Here is a 9,380-nt window from a genome sequence, read left to right as displayed (position 1 = left end):
GGTGGAACTACTGCTGTAGCAGCCATAGCAACTGCTACGGGTCCCGGCAAGCCTGATTGTCTCCTGGTTAGCTGTTCAATACCTTTGTCCTAACATTAGCTAACCAGAGAGAATGGTGTGTACTGCTCCAGATTGCACTTGAGAAATCTGGGCGGGTATGGCTGGGACGGACTTCATCCTGCACAGTGCTGGTACAGTACTTAGGCCACACAATCTCCCCCCCGTAGGTTGGTCCTCTCTGCCCTTTGTTGAAGGTACACTCATTGGGGGGGGGGGGGGTAGAGTGAAATCTGCCAGGTACAATTATGGATGACCACTTGCTGTCCATTCATTCACCACCCACTTCTGGGCTAGATTGCTGCAAAGCTGTTGAAGGTTAGATAAATTAGTTACCAGTGGAAACGCCCCCCACCGGTGAGCCCCATGAGCTGGAGTATGTCCCCCTCCTTGAATCCCTGCTTCTCTGTTTTGCACAATGTGAATGGCAGAGACACAATGAGCCGTACTCACTGTGTCTGTAAGTAACCCAAGCAGCAGTGAGACAGTCTCCTTCCTCTCTGGGCCCAGCCTCCTCTTCTCATAGTAACCAGCCTGCTGCAAGGGGAGGGGAAAAGACCACTAAGGAGGTAAGTATCGCTCTTTGGCTTACGGGAGAAAACACAGCACTGCAGCCTGCAGAGATGGCACAGCATTTGATCAGTAGGGAGCTTTGTCTGCAAAGCTGTGTGTGTGCTGTGTCCTTTCCTGTATACCACCATCTGCAGCATTTCTGTCTGAGAACCTCCTGACCCCTTCACTGCTTTCCTGACTATGTAACCCCTTCGCTGCTGTCCTGGTTGTATATAACCCTTTCACTGCTGTCCTGGCTGTGATAGATAGATATACTGTAGATGGATATATATAGATATATCCCCTTCACTGCTGTTCTGACTGTATGTAACCCCTTCACTGTTGTCATGGCTGGATGTTTCCACCCCCCCCCCCCCACCCCCAACACACACACGCACTGCTGCCCTGGCTGGATGTACGTATAAAAGTATGTTTATTATATCAATAAGAATACCCTTGGTGGCTGAGTGGCATGGCTGGAAGTGTTTGTGTGTGTGATTGTTGGTAATATTACTGTATGTATATGTGGTGACCCCCGGATGATGTTATAGCGGTGGGACGGGCGGTCACTTGCTAGATGGAAGTGTGAATCCACTTCTATGGTGGATGGCCGAGATACAGCCGGACCTTAAGGTTTTGTCAAGCGACGCCAGTGCTTGGTGGGCACACAGGTGTGTGATGGCACGCCTGCTTTTAAGGTGTAAGGCCCGTTTTACCCTTTTCCCCTTTGGTCAGTGTCCTCCCGGGTTGCTACCAGGTCCCTTGGGATAGTGTAGTCACAGATGGCCAGAGCGGTGTGATGGCCCTCCTGAATAATAGTAGGACCCGCCATCCACAGAAAGGGGAGATGTCCCAAGGTTGCGGTGTATATGCTGTGCAGGTGGTAGTGAATAATCACAGACTCCGTAGATAACGTTGACTTGATTTACTATAGGCAAATGTGCAACAGGTAATACAGACGTGCTCAGAAATACACTTGACAAAGTTCCAATAAATACTGAGACAGAAAACCACTAGATCTGCTTGATAAGTGTAGAATGTAGTAGAGTTGATAAGGTTGTACAGAGGTAGCTTAGTAGAAAGGAGGGTGCCATGAGAGTCTCAATCCATGTAGTAATGTAGTAATGTGCAGGTAAAGTATCCGCTTCGGCGGCCAGGGAGGTTAACGGGGCGGGCTGCGGACAAACTGGCAGCAGGGATGTACATCCCTGCTGCGTGTTTGTCTGCCATTGAAAGTATAGGGTTGGGATCTGCAGCGAGTCTGCGAGGGGACTCGCTGCAGATCCGGCAAGTGGGTTTGTAGCCTAAAGGAGAAGTCCATGTTATTACATGGAAAGTTAGACAAATTTCTAATGTACTGTACATTAGTTATGGGAAATGCACATATACTGCTATTTCCCTTAATTTAGTAGATCATGGAGTGTTAGAATTCTCTCAGAAACAGTGACATCATGACAAAGGGTGTAATTCCTATGGAGTGTCCAGCAGGGGGCACTCTATCTATGGGACTTTATTGTTTCTATGGATGTCTATGTAAACTAATGTAATGTACTGTGTGCTTTATTGAATGAATACATCTATGGAATACAATGGGAAACATGTGTCCTTGCTCCCCAAAGTATTCCATATATGTATTCAATCAGTACATTTGGATATCCACCGCCGCCCGTCCCCCCGCCGCCGCACTTGACTATATACACTGAACTACTACTCCCATCACCTGCTCATAGTTTGGGGAGCAAGGACACTTGTTCCCCTTTAGTATTCCATAGATGTATTCATTCAATAAAACACACTGTACATTACATTACATTATTATTTCTATGGATGTCTATGTAAACTAAAGTCCCATAGACTTCTAAATATAGAGCACCCCCTGCTGGACACTCCATAGGAATTACACCCTTCGTTGTGACGTCACTGTTTCTGAGAGAATTATAACACTCCATGATCTACTAAATTAAGGGAAATAGCAGTATATGTGCATTTCCCATAATTAATGTACATTAGAAATTTGTTTAACTTTCCATAAGTAATAACATATCAAAAAAATCATTTTGGCCGGACTTCTCCTTTAAGTTTTTATGTTACTTTTTTTTTTCTAGTTTGCCATTTTACTATTTTTTATTTTTTTTTACAATAATTTTAAATATAGAAGTTTTTATTTTGACCACTAAGACTAAAACTAAGCTGAAAAAAAAGAAAGGGGACATCACTCCATAGCAAGGATCAACCAGGTGAGCTAAAAGGAAAGGGTATAAAATGGTGACCCTCACCTGATAAGGTTGTGCAAATGTAGAGGCACAACACTCAAAAGCACATGGATAGCAGACAGCAGCCACTCCCGATATCCTCCAGGGATCAATCAAACAAAAATCTCCAACCACCAAACAACCGGTGGAAGGGCGCAGGTCCGGAAAGGACAGTGATAATAAGGAAAATAAAAACTGGTTTATTGAGACTCAACGCATTTCGGAACCGCACCGGTTCCTTTTTCAAGAGTTAATAAAATAAGATATTGGATCTTTAGAATGTATACTCTCTCTCCAGGTGGTCTCAATGAGATGTTAGAGAATACCAAGGTCTGAATGGTGTCCTATAGCATTTTTAGTATAGTTATTTCTAATTCGTATAGTCCTACATTTTCTTGTTTTTAATATCATGATTTTATATGTGCTGTTTATTGCCCTTTACTACTTTACATATTTATGCAATTTGTTAGTATTATTTGTAGTCAATTAAGGGTTAATGTTACATTTGTGGGAGTGGTCTCCCAACCCCCTCTGACATCATTGTAAAGGATTTTTTTGTATATATTGTATGGCCTGTTGGTGAATTTTATTGACCAACAGGTCAATAAACCAGTTTTTATTTTCCTTATTATCACTGTCTCCTTTCCGGGCCTGCTCCCTCACACCGGTTGTTTGGTGGTTGAAGGTTTTAGTTTAAAACTAAGCTGAGCTTTCCTCTTCTGTACTTGATAAGGAGCACACTGCTGGAAAGTGATAGGTACAGCATTACATCATTCAAGTGTACCTGGCGTTAAAACTTTCAAAATCTAAATCAACAGTAGATGTGATATAACGCAAGTTTCCAAATTTTCAGTCTTGTGCTGGTAAATAAGAAACCAAAAGCAGGAAGTTCCGGCCAGTACAGTGTTGCAGATCAATACATCTGTCAGTCAAATGACTGCCTTCTCTGAGAGCGCAGATGACCAGGTCTCTTTTATAATTAGCGCAAGACTAAAATTCTGCCTTCAGGAGACTGGACCTGGATACAAGTAAGTATAGCTTTGTTTTACATGATAACTAAAAAAAATAATTAATGTACATTGCAAACATGCTTTATATCACAACTAGACATGTTTAGATTTTGAAATGTTGCCTATGTCCATTGACTATGCCTATAAGTGTGCCATAAAGCATATCTCTAAATGCTGCTAAAAACTACTCAGGCAAGATAAAAAAAAATCCCAATCAGGCAATAAAAACGCATTAGAAAAAAAACATGTTTCAGAATTGGTCTCTAATCATTATATAAAAAAAAACTAGGGGGCACCTTCACTTTAAAGACAATTTAGATGGGCAAGTCATCTCAGTGTTGATATTGGATCAAGGAAACATGATTTTTTTTTATGCTTCAGTGATATTGAAAATTACAGTTTAAGGAAGTTATGCAACTTTTCTGCAAATGCATAGTACTGCTGTATGATATTACTGCCAGCAGGAGGAGCTAGGGCTCTTTCTGTGATACAGAGCCTGGAATGAACTAGAGCTGGAGAAAAGTCAATTCCTTTGATAATCGCTTCTCGGCCTTTTGGCTAAGATCAAGTGTAGTATCTGCTCTTATCAGTTTAATTCTTCCACCACCATGGGAAATTGATGCATGCGATTTTGGACTTCATCATTATGATCCCATAAGCTGAAGTCCTTAGCTCTGCCCCCTCTCCTCTGTCTCTTACCGCTGTTACAGGGGGTAGCCAGGACACCGAAATCCTGAGGCTTCCTGTGTCCATGGCTACCATTGGGGCTCTGTGATTACATCGCAGAGCCCCCGATGGTTATCAGAGAATTCTCCTTTTGAAGAGGGATAATTCTCTGTCTGAAGCTTTATAGGTGCTGAAGTCGTGTAGTGTTAACAGTCAGCGCCAGAGCGCTGCTCCGGTTCTGACAGTTGTGACGGGTCCCTGGCTACCACTGACAGCTGGAACCCGCTGTGGATGACAAACTACCATATTAGGTGGCCCTTTCAGTCAATATCCAACTTGTGTCTAAGGATATGACAAGTAAAATACCAATGCCAGGTACCCATCCACAGACAGCTCGGTGTTGCCACTAAGAGTGACTAAGGGTGCTTACAGCATCTGAAACGCGTTTCCTGTACCTGTTGGAGTGTGTGCCCGTGCTAGCACTGCAATGTCTCTGGGTAAGCTGGCATTTTTTTAATGTTTTTACCGCTACAACTACCTCTACGGTATTTCATTCTTCTAAGTATCTCTGCAGCACAGATCCAGTTGAAACACTAAAGTCTGTGCAAAGATTATCTATTTGCTGCCAAAGTGTTTTATATTATTCAGAGACTGCACAGTAAAGCTGTTCTATTTCTATCACTGGGACTCAGTCATCTTTGCATACACATCCGCCACGCATCTTGGGTAATTTTTCCCCTTTCTGTGGGTGGCGGTATTGATAGTCTGGGTGGGTCATTTCAGACTATCGTGAAAAGAGCCCAAGGGACCAATCACAGCCTGGCAGGTCACCAACCATTTTGGGGAACAGTACAAACCAGCCATACACAAAGCAGGTACCAACATCACCTGTGTGCTTGACTAGCACTGGCGTCAAGACAACCACCATCACCGGCCATGTACTGTAGCGATAGATCTGGGCCCAACCAGAGCAGTTTTAATACATTGGTGGGCCCGGTGCACAGCCCTCAAGAGTGGGTCCCCACTCTTCCTTTTCGGCACCATGCGCTTAAAATTGCTCTGTTTTGATTCCCATGACTGTAGGGCTGTCTGAGAGTCATTTTTGTATGCCATGCTCTGATTGATCCCATGTTTGCATATATGACTTTGGCGTTTCTTTCTTGGGGGCAAACACTGTATACTGTGCGAGATCGGACTGGTGATAATTCCTTTTTTTGGTTTTATTATAGTAGTTGGAGTTAGTAGTTGTATGGCTGACACACAGTATAGTATGTTGGGGGTAGTAGTTGTATGGCTGACACACAGTATATGCAAAAAAGGAGTCCGTGGAGCCTCGGTTATGAGTCTCAAAACACGGGATAGCCAGATATCTCTAGCCTGTTGCCACGGGGTGCCTCCATGATAGGGGGAGCACCACACCACCCTGATAAATAGCCCCTTAAGTCCCTTTCGGTTGCAAGTATTGGAACATAAATAGAAAAAAACACCAGGGTGGCCCCTTTTTGTCAATGTCTAACTCAAGGTGCGAGTATTGCGTTCATGACAAGGGCTTGCCAAGGCAGGCTTCCATCCACAGTGATAACTGTGTTTTGTTGGTCGATTTGCTATTGCCCCAATTAGCCAGAATCCAATTCCACACTGACGAGGGGCAAAAACCCTGAAACGGCTGTCTGTGGATGGAAGCCTGCCTTGGCAAGCCCTTGTCATGATCGCAATACTCGCACCTTGAGTTAGACATTGACAAAAAGGGGCCACCCTGGTGTTTCCCTATTTATGTTCCAATACTCGCAACCGAGTGGGACTTAAGGGGCTATTTATCAAGGTGGTGTGGTGCTCTCCCTATCATGGAGGCACCCTGTGGCAACAGGCTAGAGATATCTGGCTATCCCGTGTTTTGAGACTCGCAACCGAGGCTCCACGGACTCCTGTTTTGCATATTTAAATTTTGGGGGGCATCAGTGGAGACTCTTGATTGAGTACTTCATTGGAATTTTTTTCACTGTTCTCCTTGAGTTCAGTGATAACTGTGTTTTGTTGACACACAGTATAGTATGTTGGGGGTAGTAGTTGTATGGCTGACACACTGTATAGTATGTTGGGGGTAGTAGTTGTATGGCTGACACATAGCACTGGCACAGTCAATTAAAGATAGTAGTTGTATCGCTGACACCTAGCCATACAACTACTATCCCCAATATACTATACCAGTGCTGAAAGATTGCACTAGTACAGTATATTGGGGATAGTAGTTGTGGAGTTGTCGGTTCCTCTCTGTGCAGTCCTGCTTCCGCAGCAGAACCCTTACCTCACGGCTCAGCCAGAGGTCATAGTTTATCAATAGGGTTAAAACCTGAAGACAGGACAAATGTGCTTTATCAGCTCCTGCACTGATAACATCCGATCTCCGTATTGAAGCTGCCGGCAAGTTGCGGGACTCCGAGGTTATTCAGTGCAGAAAGACAGCAGAGCCTACCCGGCGGCCCCCACAGCTTGCAGAGGAGTGTAGCTGAGGAAGGGTTCAGCCAGTGAGTAGTGTGGGGTTAACCCCGGCCATGCTATCCCTGTGCAGGGGGCGCCATGGATGGGTAAGTAGATTAGGTAAGTAAGGGGGCTCTTTAACCAGTGGGCCTGATTCACGTGCACCTTTTGCCCTCTGGTTAAAGCAGGGCGGTTTCTAGGTCATTTGAACTACAGGGCGAATCTTGCTAAAAGCGCCCCCTCCCCCCGCCCTCAAGTGATGTGGTGGTGGTGGGGCTGTTACTAGGGAGAAGCAGTGTGCGTATTATGGCATAGAGTAGTGTTATTCAACCCTTTTCAACTTGGGGCAAAAAAAGTAATTCAGTGACTCACAGGTGACGTCTTCTTTGATCTGAGGGGTCACTTTCCTTTTCCTCTCCTTCTGGCTCAGACCACCATGATGATTTCTTGCAGCAACAATTCGTCTCTTCTGAACCTACCAGACAAACATTTTAGGCCCCGCACTTTTACAACTTCCACTTTTTTTGTGTCATGTTCAGTAAAGTCAGTAGGTATGTGGGTTGCCCCCTGTATGTAGCATCCCCTGCTGTGCCCCCATATAGTAATAATGTCTCCATATAGTAATAATGCCCACTGTGCAGTGCCCCAATAGTGATAATCCCCCCTGGGCTGCATCCGGCATAGTAATAATCCCCCCTGTGCTCTATCCCCATAGTAATATTCCCCCTGTGCTGCACCCGCATAGTCATAATCCCACCTGTGCTCTATCCCCATAGTAATAATCCCCATGTGCTCTCCCCAGATTAATAATCCCCTGTTCTGTCCATATAGTAATAACCCCCCTGTGCCCCCCATAGTAATAACCCCCCCGTGCTCCCCCCATAGTAATAACCCCCCCCCTGTGCTCCCCCATAGTAATAATCCCCCTGTGCTCCCCCCCATAGTAATAACCCCCCTGCGTTCTCCCCAGATAAATAGTCCCCCCGTGCTCCTCCCATATCAATAATCCCCCCTGTGCTCCCCCATATTAATAATACCCCCGTGCTCTTCCCATATTAATAATCTCCCTGTGCTCCCCCCATATTAACAATCCCCCCTGTGCTCCCCCATATTAACAATCCCCCCTGTGCTCCCCCATATTAACAATCCCCCCTGTGCTCCCCCCTCCATATTGATAATTCCCCCTGTGCTCCCCCCATATTAATAATCCCCCCCTGTGCTCCCCTCTCCATATTGATAATCCCCCCCCTGTGCTCCCCCATATTAACAATCCCCCCTGTGCTCCCCCATATTAATAATCCCCCCTGTGCTCCCCTCTCCATATTGATAATCCCCCCTGTGCTTCCCCGCATATTAAAAATCCCCCTTGTGCTCCCCCATATTAATAATCCCCCCTGTGCTCCCCCTCCATATTGATAATCCCCCTGTGCTCCCCCCATATTAATACCCCCCCTGTGCTCCCTCCTCCATATTGATATTCCCCCTGTGCTCCCCCATATTAATAATCCCCCCTATGCTCCCCCCTCCATATTGATAACTCCCCCTGTGCTCCCCCATATTAATAATCCCCCCTGTGCTCCCCCCATATTAATAATCCCCCCTGTGCTCCCCCCTCCATATTGATAATTCCCCCTGTGCTCCCCCCCCCCTGTGCTGCCAAACAGACACACACACAAAAAAAACATCAACATTAATTAATTACTCACCTTAATACACGCAGCGGGTCCCTGTATCCTCTTCTCCTCCAGCCTGTGAGGAACAGGCCGCCGCCGCCCCCGCACACATGTTCTCCCTCTAGCAGGTGCAGTGATATGACGTCACTGTGGCTGCTGGAGGGAAATGTGTGAGGGGGCGGCGGCGGCCCGACAGGTGCCGAGCGCGGTCCGGGGAGATGCGGCGGAGCTGTGGGCGGGCAGGGCGGGGCAGGTGATTCGTTCATTCGATCGGGCGGGCGGCCGGCCGCGGGGTGCCACCGGCGCCCTTAAGCTGTTGGCGCCCCATGCGGTCGCCCGGCCCGCCCGCCTCTAGAAACGGCACTGGGTTAAAGCGGCCCTGAGCCCACCACACAAAGTACTCAGCAAGGAGAGATCCTGTGACCTCTGTCTTAGAAGGGAGGGAGAGAACAGAGGAGTGGAGACAGAGTGGACAAGGAAGTCAGTATTTTCTGCAGCTTCAGGGAGTCAGGATGTGCTGCAGACAAACAGCCCAATTCATGTAATGAAAACCTATTACAAACAAGCTAAGATTAGATTGAACAGGGTTAAATGTTTATTAACTGAAGTTCCCCTTTAAACTCTTTGTCTTGCGATGAGGTATCCCTGGCTTCTATGTTAAGGGGCAACAACTGGTCTGAGAGGGTTTCTGG

General features: G+C 46.2%; 1 non-coding gene across 1 annotated transcript; it reads left to right on the top strand.

The window, feature by feature from the left end:
- Nucleotides 1–4,409: 4,409 nt before the first annotated feature.
- On the top strand, nucleotides 4,410–4,603 carry LOC138800249 (U2 spliceosomal RNA). Its single transcript, XR_011364436.1, has one exon. It is a non-coding gene; the product is annotated as a U2 spliceosomal RNA (small nuclear RNA).
- Nucleotides 4,604–9,380: the final 4,777 nt, after the last annotated feature.

Source organism: Dendropsophus ebraccatus, chromosome 8 (assembly GCF_027789765.1).
Source record: "Dendropsophus ebraccatus isolate aDenEbr1 chromosome 8, aDenEbr1.pat, whole genome shotgun sequence".
In the NCBI taxonomy this organism is placed as follows: Eukaryota; Metazoa; Chordata; class Amphibia; order Anura; family Hylidae; genus Dendropsophus; species Dendropsophus ebraccatus.
Note: the sequence above shows the minus strand (reverse complement) of the source record. Positions and strands in the feature narration are given on the sequence as shown.